Raw genomic sequence first — 21,312 nt, forward strand, 5'->3', positions numbered from 1 at the left:
GGTTTTTAAAGTAAAAATGAGGAAAGCATAACAATAATTTAATTTTGTATGGTTTCCTTTTTTTCTTAAATGATTTAAGGCAATGAAAACCCAAAACATTCTATTTTCAAACATGCTTTTTATTTTATTATTTATTTTTCTATCATAATGCGCAGCAATACAAAAAACATAATTATGCGACATCAGAGTAATATACATACAAACAATATTAAAGCTAGTAACAACTTTAACGGCTAAATTTTAAAAAATGGATTCTCTTTCTGAAAGCAGAAAAATGAGAGAGTTAAATATTGTTACAGCCTCAAACCCTCATAGGTTCAACCTCAAATTGTCTACAGTGGACCTCACCCCATTCCTAAAGGTCCGTAAAGGGGGCATGTATAAGCATACCAGTGTGCCTACCGTCCCTGTCCTACTATCCCCATTTATCTGTACTTACTTTCTTTCTTTATGTTTATGTTTATACCTATACCTGCTATCATGTACATGTGTGACAAACAAAATAAATAAATAAATAATGTTTCACCATAGTTTTAGAGTGATGGAAAAGAAAGTCTTCTCATGTGCTTAGCAAGCTGTTTTCAAAAGGGCCTCTCATACACATGATAGTAATTAGACAAAACAAAATATATAGTCCCTCACATAATCAGATTCCAAGATGTCCAGGATTTTAAAAGTTAAGACCAATATCACAAATATTGATGACAGTTTCTTGTTTGTTTGTTTGTTTTTTGCCAAGATTAAGTGTTAAGACCTTTGGGTTTGTTCAGATGCTACAATGTGTTGTAATTATATGATCTGGTTAGCAGCTAAACTACCATGTTGTCCAGCAATTGGAGCACCATGATACTCACCAAAAGTAACTTTTCATAGAGCATATTATGGCAGTCAATATAACCATGGCTTTGTTTACTACTGCCATGTCAGAATGACTTTATTGCAGCTGGTATTGCACTGCCTGTACAGAAGGTTCAAGAATATTAATAAGTTATGGAGTACTGCCAGGCTACAGTACTGCTTTTTCAAGGAGTACAATCCTTTCTGGAAGATGTTTCCCTCAGAACAAATATCAATAGATTCCTTCAGATTAAGTAAGAAATCAATATTGATGGGACTTTCAAAATTATAGATGACCTTCAGCAATTTCATATACTGAATAATATAGAAAAACAAGTTAGAGCTGCATGGGGATACTCTATATCCGTGATGGCGAACCTATGGAGCCCTCTCTATGGGCATGCTAGCTGTCGCCCTAGCCCAGCCCACTGCGCATGTGCACATTCCTCCCGCCAGCCAGCTGGTCTTCAGGTCTCTGACGTGCACGCGCAGGGGTCGGGGAACATGCAGGGAATAAAAACTTGAATGCTCTAGAATATCCAATATAATGGAATAAATCTTGTATATTATTTAAAACAGGGGTTCTCCACTGGGCTACAAAACTTTATCAGGTACACACAGATTCAAATCAAGCCCTAAACTACAAAAGCTTGCTGTGTAATTTTAGGCCAGTTACTTATGAAGAAAATAAGAGAAGGGAGGATTATGTAGACCAGGGGTGTCAAACTGGATTTTTTCAAGAGCCAGATCAGCATTGTAGTTCTCCTCAGCAGCTCCTGCCAGGAGAAGGAGAGGAGACAGGACGGACACCTCCTGCAGCACCCTACTAGCCAAACCGGGGCGCAGGGGAGCCGCACACGGCTTTCCCACACCCCATTTTGGCCAGCAGAATGCTGTAGGAAGCTGACCAGGCTGAAAATGGGGCGCAGGGGCCGCATGCGCCCCCCGTGCCCCATTTTGGCTGGCAGAGTGTTGCAGGAGGCCATCCAGGTCAAAAATGGGGTGCAATGGGGGGATGCATGCCCCCCCATGCCCTGTTGGCTGCCAGAGGCACCGCAGGCCAGATTTAAGTACCCCGTGGGCTGGATCCAGCCCACAGGCCTTGAGTTTGACACCTCTGATGTAGACTGTATTCAATTCTTGAACAAAAGGCAACTAGGATAGAAATCAAGCCAACAAATTACCCAATTCCTGATTCAAGACAGCATTTCCACTAGTGAATCTGCTAAATGAAAAAGCAAGAGTTAAGTTTAAACATGTGTACAGAAAGATGTTATGAACTTAGAACAACCATTTTCATTGTTTGGTGCAAGACCAAAACAACCACATTTTTCGAGCTTTCTCCAGCACATACTGAACGTAACAAGTGTCGTACAGCACAAGTGTCATACAGCACCTTATTTTGAATATTCTGTGGATTTGAAGTCTCATAATTGATTTACAGTATACTTGTAGTTGGACTGTAGCAGATGAAAATGTTTTTAACGCTGTTAAAGAAATTAGAGATTCACTTTAAAGTTTTTTTTTAAAATTCAATGAATTGTTCCGTTGTATCTAGCAAAATATTCTAACAGGATATTTCTTTCCATTTTTTGTTTTTCTATTTCATTTACATTTAGTAGAAAGTAGGCAGAAAATGTGTGTTTTCAAAGCAGCAACAATGTTTAGATACCATAAGTAATTAGGATATCTAAATACAATTTCCTATTTTTATATGCAAGGATTAATACTTTTTAGAAAGTGATATTTTACAGCTAATTCCTGGCAAGGCCAAAAGCAACCTAAAGCCATTCTAGTTTGTTACCCTTATAAGGGACAGATGGAAACTTTAGCTATTGCAATATGTGGTCAGAAGAAAAAGACACAATAATTTATACTTTGATATAAATTGGGTTCACACTGATAAATAACCATCACTTGAATTCTTTCATAATGGCTTCATTAGTTTTTGCAATAAATGTGCTTAATAAAGATCTACATTCTTAGATCTCTGCCTGTGCTATTAACAGTTTTAATATCTGCTGAGAGAAATTTAACAGCACAGTTTTGTGAGGGAAGGGGTCCATAGCTTAATGGAATTATGGATGTGTCTTCAATGTTTGAAAATACTATATCAATGATGGCCACAGCTGGCATTCCCCAATTTGGAGCCCTTCAGATCTGTTAAATCACATAGTGGAACTGTAGTTATTATTAAGTTAATGGAGATTGTTCTCAGTGGGTATGCTGGTCATTGACGGTGAAGTATTTAAATAGTTAATTCATAGTGACTGGAGTGAATGGCAACTGCCAAAAGATCTGAAGGGCACCAGACTTGAAAATGCTTTGCTCTACTAATATAAGGAAGAATTACATGCATTCTGCCCCCCCCCACCCCCACCCAAAAAGCATTTTTTCTCTCAATCTATGGATGTGGCTTTTGAAAAAAATCAAATGAATCCTAATGCTTATATGTATGTTCCTTTTTGCAATTCATGACTATTCATGTCACTTTCCTTATATATATGTGTGTGTATATACATATATATATATATATACACACACACACATATACATATATGCATGCATATACATATATGCATGCATATACATACATACATACATACATACATACATACATACATACATACATACATGTTGAAAGGCTTAGCTTTTCTTTAAAGGATACATATGATACTGTCTGTTGGTAGTGCTGCTGATACAGCCCTTAGGAACCATCAGCATAAATCTCAATTTTTAACAAGAGTTTCACAGGGCAGGTCTAATTAAATGGATTTGAATAAAAATGCCAAATTCATTCTAAACATCTGGCTGACTATATGACTAGTTTCACTTCCATCAAAGGCCACTATAGAATCAAATAATTAATGAACTATTTAAGAATAAAAAGGAGACCAAACATAAAACAAAGCTAAAATAATACAAACTATTATTGACAGTATTATAAAATATAATACCACCGTAAGTTTTTGGTCCCTGATTTTTCACCTCCAGATCACTAGAGAAGGTAGGATGGTAATCCATCATGAATACTTACTGCCTGAATAGCAAAAATTGATCTAAAGGATTGTGTTTAAAACATTGTTAAAAACATTAACATAATTCCCCACAGGAAACTATAATAACACAACCCTGTCTTGTTTGCTGAAAAAAATAATAATACCCAAATACAAATCTAAACAAATTATCAGAACCCTCAACCTCAACAGATTACAAGACAGAAAACAACTATTGTTTTTTAACAGTCCAAGTCTGAAAATAAGTCTGAAAATAAAAAGGCCCAACCTGATAAAGTAAGTTATCAGTTTTATTTAGTAATACAATTAAACGGCCTGTAGCAAATTTCATTTGCATTTTTCCCATCATTATGAAGCTTTTTTTTAATTTATTTATTGGTTCGATTTATATGCCGCCCTTTTCTGGAGACTCAGGACGGCTTACAATGCGTTAAGCAATAGCCTTCATACTTTTGTATATACCTGCTTAATAGGGCTTTTTGGCCCCCCCTAAGCGGTGTTCAATTTTATACAAAGTCAGCTTATTGCCCCCACAATCCGGGTCCTCATTTTTTCCTATTGTTATGAAACTTTTTTATTTATTTTTTTAAGTCTTTCTTTGGTCTAAGTAAAAGGACTATCAGGATAAATCTTAATATTCCCTTTACTTAGCAAAATCAAAAAAAAGTGTTTGCTTGATTTTTTGGGAGGTGGGGGACAGGGCTGCTGCTAGCTCAAAGAAAAAGAGGCACTGCTGGACATGAGCATGCAGAGAGTAGACACCAAGCTCAGTAAAATAGCCCTGACTAATATAGAAAGTTTGTGGTTTTAAAGTGTATCCTGAAACTCAGCCTCAACAGGTCACAAGAACATGCATGGAGTACATATGCACACAAACATACTACCACCACATTGTAGCATTTCATTGCCTGCTTGCCAGAGTGCATCATAATAAAATCCATTTATCTCATGGCAGTTTTTTAAAAAAATAAAGCTATAACTTACCAAGCAGGCTTGCAGGAGTGCAGATATTAGCAATCTATTTCTTTGTTGTTGTTGTTGTTGTTGTTGTTGTTGTTGTTGTTGTCAGGCTATGCATTTAACTGCTGCTGCTTCTAAATAATCCAATCCCACATCACCCATTCCACATAAACTAATAGCAGTGACAGACATGATTGTCCCTGCTGCTTCATAAGGTTGGAAAGAAAAAAAAGTTTGAAAAAAGGAACCCAGTCACAACCTCCCCACCATCACCAAACAGCCCAATCACAGTGCTCTGAGCAATTGAAATACTTGCAATGATGCCAGTTGAAACAGCCAGGTTTTGTTTCACATTTGACATGCATGAAACAGATGTTTCAAACAGATTTTGCACATCCATGTCCGTGATGGTCATTCTTTTTTTTCCCCTTTTTTAAAAGAAAATTAAATAGAGGAATCATAGGAATTTCACAGCAAAAAATAACAAAAATATTCATACGAACTTCATCAGTTTCAAGATTTTATAAATATTCTATTATAAATCACCACCTACCAACTAACAAGCAGGAAATTATTTGCCATAGCATTTTTTTGATTGATGACAACTATTTTAAACGGAGCAGAATTTAATGCAATTGTCTAATTCCATACTGTAGCAAATGAATTAATCCCTGCTTCTTTTTGGTGTATTTTTTGTTTGGGGAGACTTTTAAAAAAAATAAAAATGATAGGTAAATAAGTTATCCTTACACAATTCTCTTCAGGTTTTATTTTCTTACTATCTTCAATATATATGCCCAGTATAGCTAACTGTGGATCTATTTTGATTTTGTGATTTTTGATTTTACTCATTACTGTTAAGTAATAAATTCCTAATTAATTAGTTGCCTAACTAGCTGTCATTTCAATAAAGTGGAGATTCCCTGAATTTGGAAATCGTAAACAAGATAAATTGTAAAAACGTTCTTCCAATTGTATATACAAGCTGAGGCTGTTGTAGGGGTCTTCTCAAAGCAGTAATAACAGTTCTCTCTAAATATAGAAATAATTATATGCCATTATTACTACAGATAATGAAATCAATTTACATGAATCCATTTAGCAATATTATTACATTTAATATTAATATAATAAAAATGACTATTACTATTTACATTCTTGTTTGTCTGATACAGCATTTTTAAAGCATTATCAACTAAAAGGAGTAGTCCATTTGGGGTCAAGTTACCTCCATTAATTCTTGATTAACAGGAAGAAAAAAATATTGTATCAATTTTGTTTGGGAGTTTAGTGTACTTCAGGAGAGCCATATAAATAATACCAAAAAACAGAAGGGATGAAAAGAAAGATGACATGATCCTGTGCCCTAGCAAAATATATTTTTCACTTAAATCAAATTGTTGTAAAGAGATTATTGAAGTTAATAATACATAGAGCATAGTTGCCCAACCTTTTGGCTTGCCCTGGGCCTCATTGAGTGAAGAGGAATTGTCTTGGGCTACATAAAATATATAATATAGTTTTATAATATAAAATCATATCATATCATATTAAAAGTGTACAGTCTTGTGGGGCCAAATACTGGCTGTCCAGAGCTGCATGACACCCTTGAGCTGCAGGTTGGACATGCCTGCAATAGAATGTAAAGAATATAAAATCTCCAATAATAATGCATTGATTCTAATAAAACATTTTTCTAAATAGAAAATATAGTGGCATTAAAATATATATATATAAAATAAAATTTCAGCAAACTTGACCTGTGAACTGCAACAACCTATTGAAATAGAAACATCTTGTATTTATGTATTTCTTCGTTTCAATAAAAAGTAGTTTAAAAAAATAATTGATTTACCAAATATAATAAGTTGTATATCTTATGTGAACAGCCATCCATTTGGCATATTAGTTTAAGTTGGACATCTGAAACAGTTATATTTAACAGACTCTTTATGATTTCCTTTTGTGTTGACCTATCTCTGTCCTTTATTTCTTTATCAACAGCAAGCTGTATTACTTTTAAAGCTGCATGTGGACATTTTACTCAGATCTTTACCCACTCTATATTCATGAAAACAAATGCAGAGTTGGAAGGTTTATCTAATAAATAAAAAAGGCAAAGTTAATTCAATTTAATGAACTAAATAAGGTACAGTCAAAATGTATGGATCCACTGAATAAATTCAAATAACAAATTGGTTATTTTTCCTTTTCCTGGCATGTGAATACCTAATTATGTGAAATCATCTGGCTATGTCCCTTCATTTGCCTAGCAAAAAGAAAGCATGAAGACGTGCCATTGAAACGCCACTTTCCTACTAGAGATTTTCTAGCAAAAAATAAATAAATCCAAATATTTGTCTGTGAACTTTGCTTTTTATGTGAACTTTGCCAAGCTATTTTGGAATTTGAATCCAAGAATGCATTCATAATTTGTCATACTGTATATTTATATAATCCAATTTGATTCCAGCTGACTCTGCGAAGTTCACAAATAATAATAATATTAAAACCATACAAACCAATGTTATTCCTTGGCATACAGAATGTATGTCTATTCCCATTTAATAGTTTTGAGCATTTTTTCTTAGTTCCTAATGTAATCTGGGTTTCTTATGGGGAAAGCTGAATGAACTGAAACAAAGAAGCAAAGCTCTATAGCAGCATAAATAATAAGTATTATTATATAGTAGTACTAGTTCCTGACACAGGTTTTAATTCAGAAATGGAGATGGGGGTTGTTTTTACTCTGGGGTGCCACTGACCTTTTTTGGATGGGCACTTCTTTATCAGAAGAAAAAGAGCACATCAGTAGAACTGATTATACTTGTTCATTTTCTTATACTTTAAAATAAAAGTGACCCCTGTCCTGTACTATTAAGCTGATCCTCATCAATCAACAAAATAGATTTCAGCTTATAGGAACAAGAAATAAACCTGGTTTTTCTCAAAACAGTTCAAATCTATACTAAATGTTTAAAAGACAAGTTTTCCTTTTTTTAAAAAAAAAAATGTGTATTTTATTTAACCAGTTACAAGCCCCAAAGTTTTGCTCTTTCCTTAGAAGACAAGTTTTCCATTAGCAAGGATGACAAAGCATTCTATTGCTTTAATGCTACAGCATTGCTTTGTTTATTTCTCTCTGTTGAAAGACAGATAAATTATCTCTTAATTTATCTTAATCTGTACTCTGTATTGAGTTCTAAAATTCTCTGAAGCACTATAGAGAGCAACCTACCGGTAATACATGTATCAGCTGAGCCATTTGCAGTGTGGATTTCTGGTGATAGTAAAATTGAGCTTGCTAGTAGTATCCTAACAGTACACATATAATCTTCAAGTTGATTCACTCATGTTTTAATCTTCTTTCTTGGAACTCTTTTCTACCGAAAGTCCTGATGGTCTCTAAATCTTAACAAATACATTCAGTATATAAAACAAAATTTCTTAACAGCCCAGTATTATAGAATATCCATAATATTTGAAAGTTAGTCAGTCAAATGTTGAAGCCATATTTCAAGGAGCTGAACCTAGAACTCACAAAAAAGCACTAACTATTGTGCTTTTTTAAAAAAAAACCAGTCTTAATCGTTGTTTTAGTATAAATAGATGAAACAATGTTTCGGCAAGCTGATGTGGTCTGGGCTTCAGGTTTCTGTATATGCCCAGGATTCAGCCAATTAGAATTTAAGTCTGAAAATTTAGAAAATGAAAAGTATCCATTGAAGTGGAATGACGCCGCGAGTTTGACATCCGCATTCTATAGAACAGGGATCACCAGTCTTTCAGACCTCAAGGACCACTAAATTCATAATTTTAAATCCCGCGGACCACTAATATGAATTTTTAAAAAAGATAAATAGTACTTAGTGCAATATAAAAATGCAAATAATTGTTCTGAGGACCACCAAAATTTTCTCATGGACCACCAGTGGTCCGTGGACCACCAGTTGGTGACCGCTGCTATAGAATTCACTATGTCAGTGGCCAGCTCTCGCATCAGCAGGAGCTACTTTATCACATAGCTTCCTTTTTCTCTCAATGGATCCACTTAGAAAATATAAATTTCTCACTATTAACAACATTTATAGACTGTGCAAAAGAGACAATTAACCAACCCAAAAGAGAACAAAAAGACTTAAGCATCTCTCCACCAGCAATCAGCGCCCAGATCAGAATAGATTAACTCCAAGGTTAACTTCAGACCAACAATCAAGTAAACAATACCCCAATCAAGAATATGCCAAAGAGACAACATTAAACAGCCCAAGCAAAGAATCTCTAAGACCACCCCCACCTAAACTATCAGAATATAAACTGGCAGCAAACCGCACTCCTTACTAGCACTGATGATGTTACCTAGTTTGGCTAATGAAACGTCTGCAAGAAAACAAGCAAGTTCAGAGAGTACCAAGGACTCCTCATTTCAACCCTCAGCTATAAATACTCTCATTTATTGATTTCTCACTATGAGCAAACCATCTCTATTACCTGCATTAGGAACTAATGAACATACATATACACAGCGAATATTGCACACCTATATAGATAAAATAAGCACTTTAAATAATAGCTGTTGAACTCAAAGGCATGGTGCGGTACATTTCAAACACCCAGTTCAGCGGTTCCAGATTGCAGAATGAATTTTGTTCCCAAAGTCTGTCTTTAAGTCAAATTTGTATGTAAGCCAGAACAGTATTATTGTATAATACCTTGCAATGAACTTAATCCATTGTGTATTTAACACAATTTTTGCTACAGTAGGCTCCATTCTTAACTATGGGTCATCCTGTAACTGGGGTGTTTTTAAGCCCAAGACTTGCTGTACATATTCAAACCATCTGTTTCTTCCATCCTTGGAAGAATTCAATGCAGTCTGCCACAGATGCCCATGCAAGTCAGACTGACCTCTTAGCTGCTTGATCCCTCTTGAAACTCTGCTGGATTGTTTGAATCCATTCTGCTCCTCTTTCTTCTGGACCACAGTATTCTCTCAATTGACACACACTGGGGGCACCTAATGGGTGAAAACTGCCATTTTTATCCCCCATTGGGCTAGTATGCCAGCCCAGGCACCCTTTTAAGCTACTGTCTCCTTTGTAGATGAAGGAAGGTATGCCAGCAGGGCACAGTGCAGTTGGAAGGGGAAGCCATCAGCCTTCTCCCTTTTACCTTAGAATAGTCTTTCCCTGTTTTCTCTCTTATCTCCTTAAACTACCTCTTAATTATCAGTATTGGATTTTTTTTATCCCTCTTGCTTTAAATCCCTAATTATTACTGCCTTTGTCTCTTTAAGCTGCTTCTTAATTCATACTAACCATTTCTTTTTCTTTCTCCTCCTCTTGGCCATTGCTTCCAAGCTGACTTTTGTTTCTCTCCTTTTTCTCCTTATGGATCTGTTTGTGTCCTGTCTGTCAGGGCCCAATAGTATCCTAGTCCTATAGTTCCCTAAATGTGTCTCTTTCTCAAATTCTAAGTTTCATTATTCTCTGTTCTCCCCCTCCCTTCCAGAGGGTTTCTTGCAGACTCCATTGTTGACTGAGAATCCCCTTATCTACTTCCATGATCTTTATTTGCCTTGGCATCTGAGGAACCTGTTTCTTCTGCTTCTGACTTCTTCCATTACAGACCTACGGAACCAGATTCTTAGCACCCAATTTAATTCCCTTGATTTCCCATAGAAAATCCTCACTAAGGGGATTTTATATCAGGTTTGTTCATTTCTCAATTCTGTTGCAGCTTTCTCCACCTCATTTACTAATTATATCTGCCACACACCCAGTTATTTACAAAGATTATATAATGTAATACAACAACTTCTGTTTTGCTTTGTTTTGTTTTGGCTACTCCTTACCTAAGTATTGCAACTAGGTGATGTGACTGTGGGTTGGCCCTCTGCCACGGTGGATAAATATTAAATCGGACTGACCATCACATGAAAAGAAAAAGCCACTATGTTAGGAAATTGCTTTGTTTGTTTTTAATTCACAAGATTTTGAATGATCTATCAAGTTGCCAAGGCAAGAAGGAAGTAGTTTTTAATTGGAAAAAAATGTAGCATTGGCCATTCATTGTTCCTTGTATGGTACTGGTATCTAATGATCTTAGCAATGGCACTAAAAGAGATAACTAGTTGGGAAAGGATTGTTTGGTCTACAAAATAAAATAAAAAAATACAACGAACAGACCTTATTTTTCTTTTATTTATAGAGTTAGCAATGTGAAAGCTATGTCTGACTTGTAGTTAGGCAAGTAGAAGTTAATAGCTGGGTAGTGTTCTCTCTCATGTGACTATAAAAGTATTGGCTTCTGGACACTGCTTGCAGCCTTACAGCCTGTCAGTGTTTGGAATTAGGAGTGACCTGTTTATTCACTGAATTAGCCAATCAAAACAGTCCTGGGCGAACTTCATTCAAGACAAGCAGACACTTTGTAAATGTGTAAATATACCTCCTATCAGAGAGACTTAACAAGAGCTTGCAAAGGAGACTTGTAGACTGGATTTCTTCATCCTGAAATCTTTTCTTGGGCTTTGGATTAATACTTCTGATACAAAAAAACTATATATATATATATATATAGGGATGTCGGAAGGGGAAGATCCTGCCCAGAGTGAGAGGTAGTGTAATTTTACCTTTTGAAAATGGTTTTCTTTTTGTTTAATAAATCAGCATCAGCTTGAATGTTAGCCATGACCCTATAGATAAATTTCATTATGTGTGTAAAAACTAATCCAAATGTTACATGACAGTGCCAGTACAAAAATACATGATTTGTAAAAGCTGAATAGGAAATGCCTAAGGTGATGACATTACATCTCTAACTTGTAAATCACTGTCATCCTCTTCCTCTTCTGAACCTACAGTCATAGAAAACTTGAAATACAGATAATCCTAGTGTAGTTTGCTATTGATAGACACATAATTTACTACAACTTGACTGCTTCTTTGATCATCAAATCAGCAGGTTGTAGCAGAAGTTTTTAAGGCTTTGAGTTGAAGGATATTAGAAAATAACTCGTTTTTCTTTGGATTAGAATGACTATTTGGAAATTCAACTTGGTTTTTAACTCGCCAGATATTTAGAATTATTAATTATTGGAATTGTTAACCATCTACACTGGAGAGAGTTAGAGACTGTTGATATTCAAGGATATATATAGGTGATGTAGTCATTTAATCAGATTTTCTATTACCAAAAATTAAAATATTACTCCAGCTATTAAGAAGAGGCATATGTCTTTAATATTCTGTTGCTCTTATATTACTAAGTATTGTATTATTAACTATTATTGTATTGTATTACAGTATTATAAAATGTATTTAAATAATCAAACTTAAATGTACCTACCATTATAAGATGTAATGTATTTGCAAGATATATCTGTCTCAATTTAAGTTATGGACTAATTTTTATAAATACACATATTGTGTTGTCATTATAGACATTTTATTGTTACAGGCACCCTCACTTAACAACTGGAATTGGGAGTGGAATTTCTGTCACTAAGCAACACAGTTATAAAGCACAATATCACGTGACCATGATGCTTAGTGACAGAATTCCAGCCCTTCCAGTTGCCATCATTAAGCAAATTCCCCCATGTCATTAAACAAGGACATCATGCAGTTGCCATTTGCAATTTTCTGGTGGCCTCCCCACTAACTTTGCTCTTAGGAAGCCAGCAAAGGATGCAAATGATGATTGCAGGATGCCAAGCATAATTGGGAGCCAGGCAATAAATACCCAGATTGCGATCACATGACCACAGGGATGCTGCAGACAACATAAGTGTGAGAACTGCTTGTAAGTACTGTTTATTCAGCACAGTTTGTAAGCTCAGATGGAAGCTTAATGACTGATTGTTAAGCAAGAACCACATGTACTTTAATTATTAACATTTCAGATGAGCAAATCTCCAGTTTGCTCCCATGCCTTCTAATAAGAACACAAAACAATATTTGCTGCATCAGCTAATCATAATGTACTCTTTTGATACTCCTGTCCTGATCATGAGGAATGAATTGGATATCCAGGTTTGTTGGTTACTAAGACAAGCTGATGGTGTGCAAGTTACCACTTATTTATATAAGTAACGTTATGGGGTGACTATATTATTTTTTCCTGAAATTCCCATTTCTCCTTTTACTCATTTTTCATATTAAACAATTCAGTGAAATTGAGCAGAATTTGGGAGTTGAATGTATGATGAAGACATCTACATTTGCCACTTTTATATATTATTTATATTATTGAGGATATCTGCCTCCGTTTTTCCAGCAGTTTTACATTTCAAATATACTCAGGTCCAGCTAGAATGTTATATTAATCTTAGTTGTGGTCCATGTGTTTAGTGATTTGATTTGTTGATAGATTTAGCCTCTTTATCTGTGCCTTCAGTTTTGGGATATGCAAATGGCTATATCACATATGTTTTTCAAGAGGCAAGGTTGTAAAAAAATCATTTATGGAAATTAAGACATAGTAAATATTCAAGGTTGTAACATTTTCCTTGCTAACCTGGAAACTTCTGTTAGCACAGAAAACAATGGCTAAAAGTACAAAGAACTTTCAAGGTTAAATACATGAGAAAATATGAGAAAAAGCCAATAAGATAGTCCTCAACTTACAACCATTTGTTTGAATTTACAATACCATTGAAAAAAGTGACTTATGACCATTTTTCACACTTATGACTGTTGTAGAATCTCCATGGCCAGGTGATCAAAATTCAGACACTTGGCAATTGGCATACATTTATGACAGTCGTGGTAGCTCTTGGTCATGTGATGACCTTTTGATACCTTCCAAGAAGCAAAGTCAGTGGGGAAGCCATATTCACTTAACAACCATTTTACTAAAGTTAGTAAATCAGTGATTCACTTAACAACTGTGGGAAGAAAGACCATAAAATGGGACAAAAGTCACTTGACAACGGTCTTGCTTAAGGGAAATGTTGATCTCTATTGTGGTTGTAATTCAAGGACTATCTATATACATGATGCATATAGCCAGATCCCACTTTCCTCAGTTTTTTAAGGATCACAGTCACTTACCTGCTATATATGTAACACCAAATGGGAAACAGGGCCATAGATTAAAGTGATAAATTTAAAAAAAATTCCTGGGGATATCAAAGTAAACTTCTTTTATATTATGCAAACTTGCCCATATATAGTACTCAGCAGAAATCAAGTTCAACTCAAAAGGTACACATATTGTATGCAGTTGGTTTGAAAGTTCATTGGATGCACAATAGAATATGATACACACAGACACACACACACACAATTCTATCAGCAGAAAAAAAAATTCTGTATGAAACACATGAATTTTAATCCAGCCAAAAATAATTGAGAAATGATTGAAAGGTTCTGTATTATCTTGGTGTTCTGTTTTAATTTCAATATATCTGATCTCTTTTCAAGCATTTCTGGTAGTTGGATTAAATTATATAATTATCAAATGATTTTTTAAAAAAATTCATTTTTAATTCATATTTTAAAAAATATAAATGCCCATTCACCATCAGAGTTTTCTTATGTAAAGTTTTGATTGTCATCATGGAGGAAAGATAATTGTCATCATGGAGGAAAGATGATTGTCATCATGGAGGAATATGACTCAGAAAGGTGTAGGATATTTATTGGCAATGTTGCAATCCTGAGACTGCTTTCCTGGAACTTGAACAAGCAGTTTTGTGCTGTAACTTGACTCATATGTGCGTTTGGTTGACGGCAAATCCAATTTAGCTTCAGCATTTGATCTTCTGAGGCAACCTAGCCTCTAACTCTGGGATTACCAGCTTCTGTGGCAAAATTATCACTATCATTATAATTAATGTGCATTTGTTCCTGCAGTAAAAGCACTCATATTTTCTTTTCCAATAAAGCAAAAGACCATAGGGAATTTCCAGTAAAGACCATAGGGAATTGGGTACTGGAACACCATGTTATAGTAGTTTCATTCCTGCTTGCAGGAACAATGGTTCATAGGCTGATTACCCATCCATACCCTAGTGCCTGTGATGTGGCAAACTACAAGGCACAATTTGTCCCAGTGGTGTTTATTATCTATATGAAACTGCCAGGGGCAGTCAGGGATTTTGGAACGGGGTGTCACCTCTATGATGATAACATTCATGTCTACTTCTCATAATATCTGAATCAGGAGAGGTTGTGTTCATCTTGAAATAATACCTGGATGTAGCAGTGAGGTGGATGAGAGCCAAAAAATTGATGCTGAATCATGACAAGATGGAGATTTTGCAGATGGGTAGTTCCTAGAGACAGGACTTAGGGAGTTAATTTGTTCCAAATGGGGTTAGGTTGTGGGGGTGGTGTTCCTACAGTCATCACTGTTATTGGAAGCCCAGGAGACTTTCGTAGCCTATTGACAGGGTCAATCAAATCACAAATGAACGTAAGTTGATAACTTCCTGTTTACATTATTTTCCCATCTTTGTTGAAGCAATTTCACTGGTTAGCTGATTAGCCACTGAGCAACATTCAAGTTTTTGTTTATGACATCCAAGTCACTGAACAGCTTGGGATCATGTGAGCTTGTCAGATCTCCTTTGCTGTTAATAGATTTTGTCATTCATTGAGATCTTAGGGAGCAGTCCTGCCAAGGTAATGAGTCAATAATAACAAACCCTTTCTGTGGTGACAATTCCATGAAGTTCTAACAAATCTTCTGATCAATCTTACAGACTAAATAATGAAAATATAAGCACACTGAAATTAGTTGAGATTTGAGTTGATGTGTGTGTATTTATTTATGAAGTTTATAGGTTATCACACTGTGTTATGATTGGAAAGTTAGTAAGTATATATAAACCTCACCAAACATATGTGGGGGGGGGGGGGGACAATTGTTTAAAAGAACAGAAATAGAAGGGGTACATCATTCTCTCTAACGTAAGGTTAAGGATAGAGCCAGGTCTTAAGGGATATATGACATACCAGAGGGAATGAAGTTCCAGAGGAGAGGCATCACAACAACAAGCTTATATCTTTATGATTTTATTGAGACTTCTCTAGCTTAACTAAAATGTATATACAGTTGAATATATTTCACAATACCCAATTTGTGTTTTAAAATATTTTTTTTGCATTACATTAATGCCAAATAAGCACCTTTTTTAAAAAAAAATTCTATGTTAAAATATGCTTAATTTTAATCCGTGAATATGCAGTGTTTTGTTGCCTTGTTCATGTTGTAGTATGAGAAATGGCGATGTTCTCTTAGCTTAACATAACTCAGGAGTAAGACAAGACTAGATAATTCAGAGTTCAAAAGACTGTTGTTTCCACAGTCCACTTAACAACATCATTTGCAGTTTGCCTTAAAACGGTCTTTCAGTTAAGTGTCAGGAAGTATTAATGAGATTAGTCATGTATTCAAAAGACAATATCAAGAGAAAAATAGAATACTTAGTATTATTATACTGTGTTAGTAATGAATACTAAATACAATGAATACGCCATTTGGCATGATAGTTTTGCTGGCATGGAAATGAGTGCTATATGGGTGAACAAATGGAACAGGGAAGTCATTATTTAAAATTTGTTGCTCAGTAGTTAGCCATTTCTGCTCTTGATTGGACATTCACATGACATAGTATATCCCTTCCCTGGGGTCTCCTACCTCATGACTAGCAACAGTGCAGGGACCAAAATGTTTTAATATTGTGAATTACAGTGGCTGCTGCTAACTACTACTATTTTATAAAGGTTCAAAACCTGCCATAGCCACTATGTGAAAATGTGTAATCACACATTTTCACAGAATTAAACTGTTGAAAATTATTTGAATGTTCACGTACTGTGCCTTTGGTTTATCAGTAAATAGTACATGGATTGAAACAGTGCATGTCTCTGAAACAGAGACATGTAATTTTCAGGAAAACTTGCCACAGATTCAACAGCTGTATAATTTAATGAGTAGGGACAGCACTAAAGGATTGGTCTTTCAGTTGAAATATTTGGAAGGGAACTTTAGGGCATATGAATGAGAGGTTTGACCAGGATAAACAGAAGTTTCAGAAGTTTCCCACTTTCAGTTAATGTTTTTCTGAGGTACAACCAAATCCACAGTCCTAGGAGTGTGTCTTTTTGTTGCTTTTCTCATGTTTTTTATGATTATGAGGCCTAGGCATGTTAGATTATCCTCCCTTCCCATGAGAACCAATACAGGTAGGAATAACTATTTTCTCCTTCAGCTCTTTTCTTTCTGTTTGTTTTTCTGTGCTCAGCTAAGATTTTAAAATATCCATTGATTCATAGGAGAGAATGGATTTCCAGACAAGTCTACTGAGGTAAAGAATATGAGAAAGAAACAAATAAGACTGTCACTAAATTAAAAGTTGATTGTTCATCTCTCAATCCTGAGTCAATTACCTGCAATTGTTGATATAACAACGGAAGCTGTGTAACTACAAACATTTGTTTATGTTTTTATAATCCCTTACTTACCACATCAATGCATTAATTCACCTTAATGAGGAGCAAAGCAAGGACATCGTTCATGAGTACTTTGACCAATTCATGTGACTATAAAATTATGGTAAACCTCGGGAAGATCCCTCCCTCCCTCCCTCCCTCCCTCCCTCCCTCCTCTTTCTTTCTTTCTTTCTTTCTTTCTTTCTTTCTTTCTTTCTTTCTTTCTTTCTTTCTTTCTTTCTTTCTTTCTTTCTTTCTTTCTTTCTTTCCAGTAACATGAGATGTAAGATGTTATTGACCTTTCTAAGAAAAACCCAGTGGTTTATTTCGCCTGGAGCAGATGTCAGGTTACACACTAGCAGCATGACAGCATTAGTCATTTTCAGAGAACCTAATGGAACTGAATCTCCTGGCCAGCATTTGGAACTGTGATGGGCTGCAGCATCTGCTTGTCTTAACTACTAGGAGACTGGGCATGAGGCACTTCAGCTCTGAGTTAAGCAGCTCTTTCACCACAGAACAAAGCCAGAAGCTTAGAGGAAAACATTCTTGTTTGGCTCCATCTGCTATATATTTCTATTGGTATGAACAAGTGTAGCCTCTCAAATTGGATAGGATTAGCTTAGAATAGACGTGCAAGGATATGTCACTAAATTACCAAAGGTCTGTCCACAAAAAGGAAAAATTGGATATAATTGGCATTGACATAGGCAGCAGAACTCTCTATTTTTAATACATAATGTAAATTACAGTTGTTGTTATTATTTTTTTCTTGTTACTACCAATGTTTTCCCGAAAATAAGACTGTCTTATATTTTTTGAACCCCGAAATAAGCACTTGGCCTTATTTTCGAGGATGTCTTATTATTTTGGGGCATGTGCAGCAAGATGGGGCTCCTCTTGCCGTCTTACCTGGTTTCCAGCTCTGTCTCCCCAACGCTAACTCCCCAATGGCGGGGACCGGCTGCACATAGATTTAAATATTTTCGGGGAAGGCTTATTTTCAGGGGTGGGCGTATTTTAGTGCATGCCCTCAAAAGCCCGTTTGGGTTTATTATTAGGGGATGTCCTATTTTCAGGAAAACAGGGTATTGTTGTGGTATTCTTGGTGCTCTTTGAGCTTGATTGCAAAGGTTTTATTAGCCAACTAAGTAGCATCATCAGTATTGTTATTATCTGTTAACAACAATAAGAAGTCACAGCCACCCATTGTTTAGCTAGTGTTGGTCTTCATAAACATCAAATTCTTTTCAAGAACCTGGAGTGTCATAATGTATCAATGTAGTATATGTGTGGATTCAAGCAGTGTGGCCTTTTATAATTGACAGATGGAAATTTTGTCAATGCACAGATTTTCTAATTACTGTCTTAAAGAGTTTTTGGGATGATACTTGGTGTGCTGATAACCACTAGGACCACAACAGCTGGTTTATGCCATAACCTGCCATAATTTTTACAGGTATTCCAGTAAATTATTTTGGCAACTGTGTTATGTTATTTATAATTAGTTTGTAGCGTCTTCTTACACAAGCTGAGTATATGAAGTACTTTTCTTCTGTTTCTTTGCGCTTATAATCATTTGATGATTATTTTCAGTTCTGACCTTGATTGCATTAATTCAAATAGCCTGCTCTTGAGCAGCCAAAACCAAGCCTTCAGTTTCTTTGTTTAATGTTCCAGTTGTAAGCCATTGCCAGGTTTTATCTTTGTCCAGTTTCCCTGTAATCATTTGTAGAAATTGAGCATATAATGCTTTTCCTTGCCAGCATTCTGTGTTCTATTACATTATTTTGATATTCATGTTTTGTTTCCTGCTCATTCAGTAAGTTCCCATTTTTAAATTATTATTATGACTAGAATCCTTAGGCTATACTGTGGCCTTTCAGGTGCCTATCTTCCACATCACCTCTGATGTATTTGAGGTCAATAAGTAGTCCTAAATTTAGTACTATGCAGAATACCTATATATCTTGGAACTCATAGTTCTCACAACTCTATTTTTTTATGATTTGTGCATATTACCATGGATAGAAAGCCACTAACAAGGTGATATTGGAGTGAATGGGTACAATTCTGCTGTCCACTCTGTTTCATCTGTCATTTAAAAAAAATAAGATTTTTAATCTATTCGATGAAAGGAACAAAATGGGGCATTTTAATATTGCATTTTAAAGCAGATGATCATCTTTGCACATGTAATACAAAATTCCAAGCGAAGAAGAGAAGATAAAGACCAGGGGTGCCAAACTTGATTTCCTTGAGAGCCGTATCAGGGTTGTGTTTGACCTTGGGAGGCCGGGTGGTCATAGCCAGCTCGTGGTCACTCATCGAGCCTCCATTTCTGGCCACGATGGCCTCCTGCAGCCGTCTGTCAGTGAAAATGAGCTCCGTTTTCACTTGCAGAGGGCTGCAAGAGGCCGTCATGGCCAGAAATGGAGCCCAGGAGGCATGCATGTGGCCTTCCCGAGCTCCGTTTTCGCTGGCAGATGCACTGTGGGCCAGTCCTTCACTGTTTTCAGGACGGGCCCATGGGCCAGATCTAAGCACCCTGTGGGCTGGATCCGGCCCGTGGGCTTTAAGTTTGACACCCCTGATTTAGACACAAGAGCCTGAGTTTGGTTTGTCATTTGGTTATGATCAGATAGATAGTTTTTAAAAAATCATTTCTCTTCCCAAATGCCTTGTTGATTCTAATCAGTACTCTTTATCTGAAAGAAAACTATAATAAAACTCTATATATGCTGTGGAAGAGATGTTTTGATGTCTTAATATATTAGGAACACTACAAAGCATAGTTCTATCTTTGACTGTTAATAAAATTTGTTTATGCTATCTTATTAATATTAATAAGAGTTCTTCCCGTAGTGCACATACTGCAGAAATAGAAACTGTAAACTTGAGTTTGTAAGGTGTTTACCCTTCTTAGTACTAAAAGGAGAGAATAAGTATGGGGAAAGGGCCAAGCGTGCCCTATCCTTACAAAAGCTCTGAGAGTAGCTTTTGAAGGAGCAGGGACAGAAAGAAGAACAGCAAGGAACATACCTGTAGAAAAAAGGGAAACAAAGTAGATGGATTAATTTGAAGGATTTAGGTATTAAGGTTACAGAAAATCACTAGACAAATGAAGGTAGATTAGATGGTAAATTAAAGGGTAGAAGGCCAAAGTAAATTTAAGGTGGGTCATATTCAACAAAAGAGCAAAAATCGTTACTAAGAGCTTTCAATTTATTTTTCAGGAAGAGAAGGGAGGTGGGTGTAAATCTGGACTACATGTAATCCCAGATTTCTGAGATCATACACTAAAATTCAGTGACAAACCACCAAATAATAGTGGAAGAATGTTCTTGTTTTTTAAATATGAAATAAAATTTTAAAATGGAAGAAATTTGGGTATCAAATTCCAGCCTCACCTTTTCCAGTGACACCATTATATGCTTCATTGTTGCGATCATAAATTGCTGGGGTATCTTTTTTCTTTTTCTTTTTAATAAAAGTGAAACCCTCCCTCCACAGCTCCAATAGTCTCTCCTGAATTGCAAAATTTTGCTGGGATGTCCACAATTAGGTAGCACTTATATTGTTCTCTGTGGAATATATTCTTATGATAACATTTTTCATCAATTTCAGGAAATATTTTATGTACTTCTTAATCTCTGGAGTTAAAAAAGTCATGTGCCAAATAAAATCTGGCCATCTCCTCAGTGGTGGGTTTCAAAAAATTTTACTACCGGTTCTGTGGGTGTGGCTTAGTGGGTGTGGCATGATATGGCATGGCTTAGTGAGTGTGGCTTGGTGGGCGTGGCAAGGGAAGGATACTGTAAAATCTCCATTCCCACCCCACTCCAGGGGAAAGATACTGTAAAATCTCCATTCCCGCCCCAATCCAGGGGGAAGTTACTGCAAAATCCCCATTTCCTCCCGATCAGCTGGGACTTGGAAGGCAGAGAATAGATGGGGGTGGGGCCAGTCAGAATTTTTACTATCGGTTCTCCGAACTACTCAAAATTCCCACTACCGGTTCTCCAAAACTGGTCAGAACCTGCTGAAACCCACCC

At 35.9% G+C, this 21,312-nt stretch overlaps 1 protein-coding gene across 3 annotated transcripts in view; it reads left to right on the forward strand.

Moving 5' to 3' along the window:
• The window catches only part of RETREG1 (reticulophagy regulator 1), a 43,489-nt gene that overhangs the window by 12,867 nt on the left and 9,310 nt on the right, over nucleotides 1-21,312 (forward strand). The gene's annotated exons all lie outside the window — the stretch shown is intronic.

This window comes from Pituophis catenifer, unplaced genomic scaffold (genome assembly GCF_029215685.1).
Source record: "Pituophis catenifer annectens isolate HBS135680 unplaced genomic scaffold, rPitCat1.0.hap2 SCAF_3, whole genome shotgun sequence".
Classification (NCBI taxonomy): Eukaryota; Metazoa; Chordata; class Lepidosauria; order Squamata; family Colubridae; genus Pituophis; species Pituophis catenifer.